The sequence below is a fragment of the Gobio gobio genome (genome assembly GCF_949357685.1).
Source record: "Gobio gobio genome assembly, chromosome: 10".
NCBI classification, from domain to species: Eukaryota; Metazoa; Chordata; class Actinopteri; order Cypriniformes; family Gobionidae; genus Gobio; species Gobio gobio.
Window position 1 is genome coordinate 2789663 of NC_137116.1, and position 11401 is coordinate 2801063.

The window sequence follows — 11401 nt, forward strand, 5'->3', positions numbered from 1 at the left end:
AGAGGTTTAGATTAAGGGGCTTGAGTGATCAATTATCAGTATTTAACCTGACAAAATATATTTATTCAATGTTATCCACATTATATTTCACCTGCAGCAGCATTGTGAACTTTTGTAATGATAGGCTACGTTTGGCCATTATATATATATATATATATATATATATATATATATATATATATATATATATATATATATATATATATATATATATATATATATATATATATATATATATATATATATATATATATATATATATATATATATATTTAAACTGCAAACACGAGGAGAGTCTAAGTATATACTTTTTCTTAACAAAAAGAGTACATACTTTTAGGTCGTAGTATAAGTAGTCGAGCACGAGTCTGCGCAGTAGTGACTTCGGGACCGGAGTCTGCGCAGTAGAGAGAAGGAAGAGGCATATCAAAAGCCCGCCCACACTCTCGCAGAAGCAGAACAGTTGATTATGTTGGTGTGAAATAAACAGTTATGGAAATGTAGAAATTAAAGCTAAAGCTCCAATCTCATCCCGGAAAAAGTCAGTTGGTGCCACAGTGACAGCTTCACTCAGAGAAGCCGTCAATCTCAACTGTCAATCATGAAATCACACCCCCTGTTTTTATAGCATCAAATAACTAACTAAAACCAAACTTATTTTAAAAAATGAACACTTGAAATTAAATCATTGTGATAAAAACTACCTAAAATGACAGAAACCAACTTTGGGAAAAATTATTTGAAGTGTAATTTGATTGTTTAGTTTGTCTCGCGTCCATTAGAATACACAGGGGCGGGGGTTATATGAGCTATACTGGGACCAGCCACCTTCAGATTCTGACAGGAGTGCTACAGGCTTGTTCTGGACATGTTGACTTGTTTACTACAAATGGATGTGTTGCTGTTTTGTTCCATCAGTGTTGAGGGACAATTTTACTGGATTTCAGAACAAAAGGCATCCAGAATTGTCAGGTTTTTGACAAAGGTTTTGACTTTCTGAATCTGTCAGTGTGCTCTAAATTAGGTGCAAAAGTGCTGTTTCAAGTGCATAGTACTATATAGGTTACTATAGAAATAGGGCATTGTTGTCATGCCACAAGAGAACATAAGTATTTTGTTCTGCAGGAATAAAATAAAATGTCTAAAATGTGTGTAAATTGATAATTTATCATTTAATTGTATTTCAGTTCTGATATGCAGCGAGTTGATTCCTGTTTTCCAGTCAAAACCACCTTTTGACTACAAGACCCCCCATTGGTCACAACAATATTCAAAGGCCCAATGACTTTCCAATGAGTGCATTTTTTTTAAACAATTTGTACAAACAATGCCACACAATGGATTATCTGCAAAAGTCTGTAACATGCTCAAAATCTCAAGTTCATCTCTCAAAACTAAATATTTATGTGAGGTCAATAAACTTTAGAGCCATAAGAATGACCAGTCCCTGTGTCATTGTTCACAAACTTAATGCTTAGCCATGTTGTCAATATAACAGTATACTCTGTCAGTATTTCCTGATGAAAATATGGAAGCAGTTTTGATGACAATGATTGAAAATGGACAAGGCTAAACTTGTTCTACACTGCTTTTTCTACACAGCCAGTCACTTTTTGGATTTAAACAGGCAAATGCTTAAGAGTTTATGATTGGATCATTATTGCAGTGATTATGATATCCATTATAATGTTTCTAGCATTTTATGTGTTTGACAACAGTTCTTCTAACCCTACTTAACCAAAAATTGCACCTCTTGGTGGAAATAACATCACAACATTTATTTCCATCAATTGGTAAATATTTATTTGGCCCAGATCATGTATTGACAATCCAAGAGTCCAGCACTCTGTAAAGTCTCCAGCACATCCCAATGACTTCAAATTAATTTAAGGTCTGGACTCAGAGATGAAAATGCATGTGTGAAAATGATTCTTCATGCTCCCTCCCAACCATTCTTTCACAATTTGAGCCTAGTGAATCTTCACATTGCCATCCTGGAAAATGGCCATGATGTGTCTTCCTACATGGTTTAAGATATGAAAAGCTACACACTCCCCAGATTAGGGTTAGAAGAACTGTTATCAAACATAACATAATAGAAACATAATAATCACTGCAATAATAAAACAATCATTGACTCTTAAGCATTTGCCTATTTAAATCCAAACAGCAACCTTTTTTTGGCCAGGCAGTGTATGTTTCAATAGTACAAAGTTACACATATTTCTTTATGCGGGATATTGATTGCAAACGATTGGACTGGATTCACATTTGTGCTTTTACTGTTGTTCTGTCAACAAATTACAGTATATTATCATTGCAATACAAAAAAGATACAATACAAAATTGATAAAGGTAATACAAAATGAGAAAGGTAAACACAGGAAACGAACTGTTGACAAATGCAGCATTGTATGTCGAATTATAATGTGTTATATAATGAATTATAATGTGCCTACTGTGAAGAAAAATTACATAAACATTTGTTTTAATTTTGTGTAACCTGTGAAGCAAATTTAACCCTCTCGGACTAATTATGAAATCACAGCTAGAAAAAAATAAATGACATTATATTTTACATATATTTGACTCTGTCCTATTAGGGTAAATTATTTTTGGCAAATTATCTGAAACGTCACACACATTCAAATGCATTTTTTTCACTATCTGAAAAGTAGTGAAAAAATCTTAAGTTATGTCCCAAAATGATGCACTATGCACTTATTATGTACTTATGCACTATGCATTTAACTGTGTAGTGTATTTGAACTTTTTAAGGTTATTTTTTTCATTCAAAATAACTTTAACTATAACCTGCTTTACTCAGAGTCTTTCCCTATTAACTCCAGTCACGTAGCAGCTCTTCTGCCACTCAGCCCCGGCTGAGGGGGGCGTGTTCCGGCGGGAAAATGGCGTTGATGCAGAGAGAGATAAACGACGACAAATCAATGATGAGTTAATACAGCTGTGTTAAATAAGACATTCATCCAACATATGCAGTAACTTGTACTATACAAACGCCCCCTAAGAAATACATCTCAATAGATATGGTTACATTATTTTCCATAGAGTACATTAAAAACAAGGCAAAATACAGCAAGCACACTCGGCTCGGTACTGAGGGCTTAGCGTTGAGTTTCTTAACTTTTTTGCAGACGAAAGCGCAGCCGTGGTGAGCCGATTCGCACTTTCATTGTTTTGAAGGGGTTGCTGAAATGACGGGAGGGGTTGTGTCACCCAGATTTGCTTCCCCCGGTCTGCATTTTCCCCAGACATACGTTCTTCTCCCACACAAAACAGCATTTCATTCCAAATATCAAAAATTCCGGGATATTCTGCGTTAACTCTAATTCCGCGATTCCGTCCGTGATTCCGTGATCGCGGAAATTATAGGGCCCTACATACTTTACTCTTCTATGGGCCTCGGGCTCTCTCCCTCAGGCCATAGTGTAGGGTAAAGGTTTAAAGCATGCACAGTGTTTTAAATTGGGTTCCCATAAGCATAAGCTAAACTTACACAATACGAGAGTACTCTCGAAAGGGAACTTCTCGGTTACTAACGTAACCTTGGTTCCCTGAGAGTAGGGAACGAGTATTGCATAACCCGTCGTGCTATTGTGTTTAGATCAGGGAATCGCTTCAATCGATTTGACCTGAATCCTATGGCGTTACATTTTACATACTTTTATAGCTTAAATATGCTAAATGTTGCATTGTCTAGACGTGCTTTTGGTCGCGAAGCGACCCGATTGGTGCACGCCTCAGCCGCCTCGTCATAGGTTTGTGCACTTGCCGCAGCACCTGCCTGGGTCTGCTATGCAGCTGTACTGAGTTCTCTTACGAGAGGTTCTCTCGTATTGCGTAAGTTTCCTTACGCATCGGGAAAGTATTCTTTCTTCGAGATTTCTGAAAAACCCCAAATTATCCTTAATTTTGTAACATTGTCAACGCAGTGCGGCAGCCTGGCAGACCATAGCAGGCTATTCCAGCGTGCTATTGGCTGCTCTGCTGGCAACTGCAGCAGCCTATCGGTGAGCCCGCGTGACGTGGCGACCAATGAGGGCGCTTCGCGCCCACCTGGCTTCATTTGCCTACAGGTGGGGCGTGGCCACGTGTATATAAGCAGGGCTCACGGGCTGCATATTCGATTTTCTTTTCTTCAGCGAAGCCCTTCGCATCGCTGAATCTGGAACCCGCCGCCGTTATCGTGCAGACGAGCAAGCAGAGGACAGCGCCTGAAGAAGCCGGCAGCATCGCGCCACCTTCAGCCATCCGTGCCTGCTCTGCTATCCAGCAGCCCATATCCTTTTTCACGCTCAGTGTTGTCGCTGCTGCGTCACACTTTCTCAAAAAGAGCCGAGCGTTTGTTCCAAAATGTCTCGTTCCACGCGCAGCTCAGTTCCGGGGACCGCCATGTGATCTGCGCTCTCTGCCTGGGCCGTGATCACGCCGCCGCCGCACTTCTCGCCGGCGGATGCCCGGAGTGCGAGGAACTGACGATGTCGACCCTGCGGGCTAGACTCGATCAGTTCGATGACAACATCCCTCCAGTCTCTGCTAAGCCGCGCAGAAAGAAGCGCCGCTCGCAGCGGACTCCGGAGTTCGCTGAGAGAAGCTCGCCGGAACCCTTCCCGCCCGCTTCACTCTCGCCTTCCCCGCCCCCACCCCAGGCCGCCATTTCTGTTGCCGCCTCCGGGGATGAGGCGGATGCGGCCGCGGAACGCGCCGACAGCTGCTCCATCATGGCTTCCGACAGCGAGGAATGGTCTTCCGCGACCTCTTCAGTCCGGGCCTCCGGACGCTCTCGAGCGGGTGAGGACGCCGAACTGTTGCGCCTTCTCACCCGGGCTGTCAAGCAGCTAGGCCTCGAATGGGCCCCGCCCAAGGTGGCAGCGCCGAATCGACTTGACGGATGCTTCCTAAACAGTCGCTGCCGGGCGCCCACCTCCAGGACTGCACCTTTTCTGCCAGAGCTTCACGAGGAGCTTGCAAAGTCCTGGAACGCGGCATTCTCCGACGCTCTCACAAGTTGACGGCGCGGCTGAGAAAGGCTACAATGCTATCCATCCGGTGGAAGAGGCGGTCGCAGCACACCTTTGCCCGCCTTCTGGTTGGCGCTCAAAGGCTGCCCTCCCGTCTAAGGCCTGCACAGTGACGTCATCACTGATCGGCCGTGCTTTCGCTGCCTCCGGTCAAGCTGCATCTACTCTGCACTCTATGGCCGTGCTGCAAATCCTCCAAGCCAATCTCCTCCGCGACTTGGACGAGAAAAGCGGTGACGCTGAGTTGATCACGGATTTGCGAAGCGCGACGGATCTCTCCCTTCGCGCTACCAAGACCGCAGCACAGGCCCTCGGACGCTCTATGGCCTCCCTCGCGGTAGCTGAGCGCCACCTCTGGCTCACACTCGCGGACATGCGAGAAACAGAGCGCGCGGCCTTTCTAAACGCCCCGCTCTCCCCGTCTGGGCTCTTCGGACCAGCGGTCAAGGGGATCGTCGATCGTTTCTCTGAAGTGCAGAAAACGACTCAGGCCATGAACCTCTTCCTGCCTCGACGCCCCGGCGCTAGCAATAGCTCCGTTGCTCGCCGTCCTCGCGACCAGCCAGCACCGAGCGCCCAGCGCGGCCCCCTTCGTCTCAGCGAAGACCGAGCGGCCGCCCCAGATCGCGCTCTTCCAGCCGTGGTAAGCCGCCTCCACCTCGGGGCCCCCGGCCTAGGATCGCGCTGAAGTCCGAGCCTCCAAAGTCCTCCTAGCCAGAGGCAAGAAACGACGGTTAAGTCCCGCCGCGGCCAGACCACCGTCAAAACTCTCTTTCCTGTCAGCCCCCGCCACTGTTGCTGCTGCAGATGGATTTCACGCAGCCAACGAGCCGGCAAAAATGCCTTCTCGCCTGTCAATAACCGCCGTTTTTACGGCGAACCAGAGAAATCTCAAAAGTTGCATTATTTCTGGTTGCACGGCTCACGCCGTATGTGTTTCAAATGCAGTAAATGTGCCCACTTTTCTGTGTTCACCCCTGCACACAAGCACTATAAACCCCGTGTCCCCCACTCACATAAAGCGGCCACCGGCCGCTCGAGTGCCAGAGTTAGGTCACGTGTCCGCTTGTTTGCGTCCACGACTAACCACCACACGCGCTGTCACACAGCCACTCTTAACCGGTCATGTTCCACACGTAAGAGTTGTGCCCGCTCAAACGCACTCACACATTTTCGCGAACATTATGCCTCAGGCGCTACGCGCCGCGTCTCACACCATTTGTTCTCCGCTCAGGGTGGCCGGAGCGATGAGTGTAGGTCCACACACAAGCCACTCCCCGCTCGAAGCGGCAGAGATACAGTGTGTAGGGCGGCCAGCCATCACGAGCGATCGGCTGGCCCACAGCACAGAGAAGCGCACCGCGAAGCGCGGCGTTTTGAGCCCGGAGGCCGTTCTATCCCGTGTGGCACACGCGAGAGCGTGGGAAGCCATTCCAGGTGTATCAGAATGGGTGCTGAAAACAGTGAAGCACGGCTACACTCTGCAGTTCGCTCGCCGCCCTCCTCGCTTCTGTGCGCGTACAGAGACGAGAGTGAGCGAGGAAGTAGCACATCTACTTCGAGCAGAGATAGCCACGCTGCTGTGCAAAGGGGCTATAGAACCGGTTCCCCATTCTATGAGCGAGTCAGGCTTTTACAGCCGGTATTTTCTCGTGCCAAAAAGGGATGGGTCGCTCAGACCGATTCTGGATCTGAGGCGTCTGAACAAAGCTCTTATGAGGAGATCGTTCAAGATGCTCACAACCAAGCAGATCCTCGCGCATATTCGCCCGAGAGACTGGCTAATCTCCCTAGATTTGAAAGATGCATATTTTCAAATCAAGATAACGCCGCGTCACAGGCCATTCTTACGATTCGCCTTCGACGGCCAGGCTTATCAATACACCGTCCTTCCATTCGGCCTGTCACTAGCACCCCGTACATTTACGAAGTGCATGGACGCGGCCCTCGCTCCTCTGAGAAGTCGAGGGATGCGAGTGTTGAACTATCTGGACGATTGGCTCATCCTGGCGCAGTCAGAGGCCGAGCTCCTCGCCCACAGGGCAATGCTGCTCAGCCATCTGGACAGCCTGGGGCTCACGGTCAATTGGACCAAGAGCTCATTAGTGCCCACGCAATCAACCTCATTTCTGGGTTTGAATCTGGACACTGTGGCAATGTCAGCCCGCCTGTCACCCCAACGCGCGCGCCAAGTTCGGCGCATGGCTGCGTACTTCCGGCCGGGCAAAATCGCACCTCTCAAGCTCTTTCAGAGGATGCTGGGACGTATGGCCTCAGCTGCAGCTGTGCTCCAGCTGGGCTTAATGCGCATGCGCCCGCTGCAATGCTGGTTAAACGCCCGAGTGCCTCACAGAGCCTGGGCGTCCGGAGGCTTCAGGATCAGAGTGACTCAGGGCTGCGTTTCAGCCCTAGAGCCCTGGTTAGTAGCCGACTGGTACCAGAGGGGAGTGACGATGGGAGCCATCTCACACCGCAAGGTCATCTCGACGGACGCCTCCACCACGGGTTGGGGCGCCGTTTTCGAGGGCAGATCGGCCTCGGGCCTCTGGTCGAACGAGGAAAAACTCCTACACATAAACTGTTTGGAGATGATAGCGGTAGAGAACGCGCTCAAGCAGTTTCTCCCGCTTATACGAGGACACCACGTGTTGGTCCGGTCGGACAATACCACAGTGGTGTCCTACGTGAACCGGCAGGGCGGTGTCAGGTCCAGGTGTCTGGGCAATCTGACAGAACGCCTGCTCGTGTGGGCACACAGCTCGCTGCGCTCGCTGAGAGCTGTGCACGTACCGGGCCACCTCAATGTGGGCCCGGACAAGTTGTCCAGGGGCCTCATTCTCCCAGGAGAATGGTCCCTGCACCCCCAGACAGTCCAGCTGGTATGGCGCCTATTCGGCAGAGCGGAGCTCGACCTCTTTGCAACAAAAGAGAACGCCCGCTGCCAGAGGTTTCTGTCCAAAAGCGAGGATGCGCTGTCCCAACCTTGGCCCAGCCTCCCGCTGTATGCTTTCCCACCGATTTCCCTATTGCCCCAGGTCATAGCGAAAATCAGGGAGACGCGCCGCCCGGTGCTCCTTATAGCGCCGTGCTGGGAGAACCAGATTTGGTACCCAGAGCTGGTGAAGCTGTCGCACTCACCCCCCTGACCAGTTCCGCTGAGAGCAGACCTCCTCTCTCAAGCAGGAGGGTCAGTTTGGCATCCCCATCCAGAGCGATGGTCTCTGCATGTATGGGTGACCAACGGATACCCGTTGACCTGCCCGAAGGGGTTATGAACACGATTTCACACTCTAGAGCCCCCTCGACGAGGCGGTTATATAGTTCTAAGTGGTCGGTGTTCACTGAGTGGTGTGTTTCCAAGGGATTGGACCCACAGCAATGTGGGGTCCAGCGGGTGCTCTCCTTCCTCCAAGAGCTTTTGGAACTGGGCAGGTCCCCTTCCACGCTCAAAGTGTATGTGGCGGCTATAGCAGCGTTCGCTCAGACGACGCTAGGTAGCACGCTAGGAAGGAACGAGCTCATCATCCGTTTCCTCAGAGGAGCCAGACGGATGAATCCCCGCGGCCCCCATCGGTTCCTATATGGGATCTGGCCTTGGTCCTAGAGGCCCTGAAGGCTCATCCCTTTGAACCGCTCGAGACTGTGGAACCAAGGTTCCTTTCGCTAAAAACCGCGTTCCTGATAGCTCTGGCTTCAGTGAAACGCGTGGGGGATCTACACGCACTCTCAGTGAGCCCGACGTGTATGGAGTTCGGTCCTAATGACTCTAAGGTCATTCTCAGACCGAGGCGTGGCTATGTCCCCAAAGCGATCGGCACTCCCTTCAGGGCGCAGATTATCTCCCTCTCGGCTCTGACAGCATCCGACGAGGGGGACGGTGGCAATATCCTCTGCCCTGTCAGGGCATTGAGGGTTTATGTCACACGCTCCGCCGCCTTCAGGCGTTCTGAGCAGCTATTTGTTTCGTTTGGTGGGCGCACTCAAGGTCTCGCCTCCTCGAAACAGACCCTGTCCAGGTGGATAGTGGACGCGATTGCAACTGCATACGCTTCCAAACACCTGCAGTGCCCGCTAGGTGTCAGAGCACACTCCACTAGAGGCATGGCCTCTTCGTGGGCTTGGGCCAGAGGGATTTCCATCCACGATATCTGTATGGCGGCAGGCTGGGCCTCCCCGTCTACGTTCGTGAGATTTTACAATCTGGAAGTTCCTGCCTTACAGGCGAAAGTGTTATCAGTTCAATAGGGCTGTTAGTTCTGCCCAGTGATTCTGCGCAGACATAGCTCACATACTGGTAGTAAGTTCGGTACTAGGCTCATGTGAATTTGAAGGAGACCGGCGGTGCCGTTCCCTCGTTTACGGGACGAGCTGTTGTGAGTTTGAAGGTGACCGGCGGTGCCGTTACCTCACTCATAACAAGATATTGTGAATTTGAAGGCGACCGGCGTTGCCGTTCCCTCATTCATGGGACAGGGTGTTGTAACCACCCGTTGTAACCACCCGTCAGTTCGAATGAAGTGTCTGTATGTGGTGGCCCGTTTTCCTTACCGGCCACTCTGACGAGCAGTGTTATGGTCCCCGGTTCCCTGGGATACATATGCTGTACGCGAGGCGCGCACGGCGTTGACAATGTGTTCCCGATGCGTAAGGAAACTTACGCAATACGAGAGAACCTCTCGTAAGAGAACGATACTCGGTTACTTAACGTAACCTCGGTTCTCTCTAGAAGAGGGAACGAGTATTGCGTTCCTTGCCGTGCGCCCCGCGGGCTTTTACGCTTCAGAACTACGAAAATCGAATATGCAGCCCGTGAGCCCTGCTTATATACACGTGGCCACGCCCCACCTGTAGGCAAATGAAGCCAGGTGGGCGCGAAGCACCCTCATTGGTCGCCACGTCATGCGGGCTCACCGATAGGCTGCTGCAGTTGCCAGCAGAGCAGCCAATAGCACGCTGGAATAGCCTGCTATGGTCTGCCAGGCTGCCGCACTGCGTTGACAATGTTACAAAATTATAATTATAATAATAATAATAATATATATAATAATATAATAATAATATAATAATAATTTTGGGTTTTTCAGAAATCTCGAAGAAAGAATACTTTCCCGATGCGTAAGGAAACTTACGCAATACTCGTTCCCTCTTCTAGAGAGAACCGAGGTTACGTTAAGTAACCGAGTATCGTTTTAGATTATATCAATTATAAGGATAATTTTTGGCTTCATATTCTCGAGAAAAGGAGTTTTCCCATAAACGCAAGCTAAACTTACGCAATATTCGTTCCCTACTCTCAGGAAACTGAGGTCACGTTAGTAACCGAGAAGTTTTCTTCTCTGTCTTCTATAAAACCCACTAACATCAACCCAAAACATAGGGAAAAAGGCAAAATGATACTGCCTGCCAGTACTGACTGTTATTTATGCATGATGCACTGATTTTTTTTTTTCTTTGAGTTATTTATTTATTTATTTTAATTTTTTTTTTTACAAAATGTGCATTAAAAAATTATCAAAAACTTTAGAAAACACATTTGGATGTACAATGATATTGACAAAAAGAAGAAAAAAAGATTATATTTTCTATTCTAAATTGACCTCACTATGGAGCTTTGACAGCATGTGACCTAACATCTCCTTCACTTCCTTGTTGTCAAAAATCTCAAGCACATGACTACTAATATATATATATATATATATATATATATATATATATATATATATATATATATATATATATATATATATATATATATATATATATATATATATATATATATATATATATATGTGTGTGTGTGTGTGTGTGTGTATATGTATGTGTGTGTGTGTGTGTGTATGTATATATATATATATATATGTATATATATATATAGATATATATATATATATATATATATATATATATATATATATATATATATATATATATATATATATATATATATATATATATATATTATTTTCGGTTAAAAAAATTTATATTTTAAATGCAATTTTCTTCGCTTTATTTGTAAATGACGATGTCTCACAGAGGGTTAACGCCATTATTTTCTCAGCAGACTAACGTGTCACTTTGATAAAATACAGACACACAAGTGTCTCCTTGCACGATATTAAAGCAAAAGTGTCTCGCGCTTTAATAGCAGGTTGCGCGTGAGGACAATATTTTGGATTGTTTTATTCATTACGTTTAATAGGCTATTCATCCAAATACATAGGTAAGAAAAAAGACTCTAATAGCACGTAACTTGATATAGGGCCTAACGTTACACACGTTAAAAAAAATTTTTTTTTTTAAGGCCAGCACGGGAAAGTGCACGTGAAGTGGGCGGGAAAATTGATTCAGTGTTGATGAAC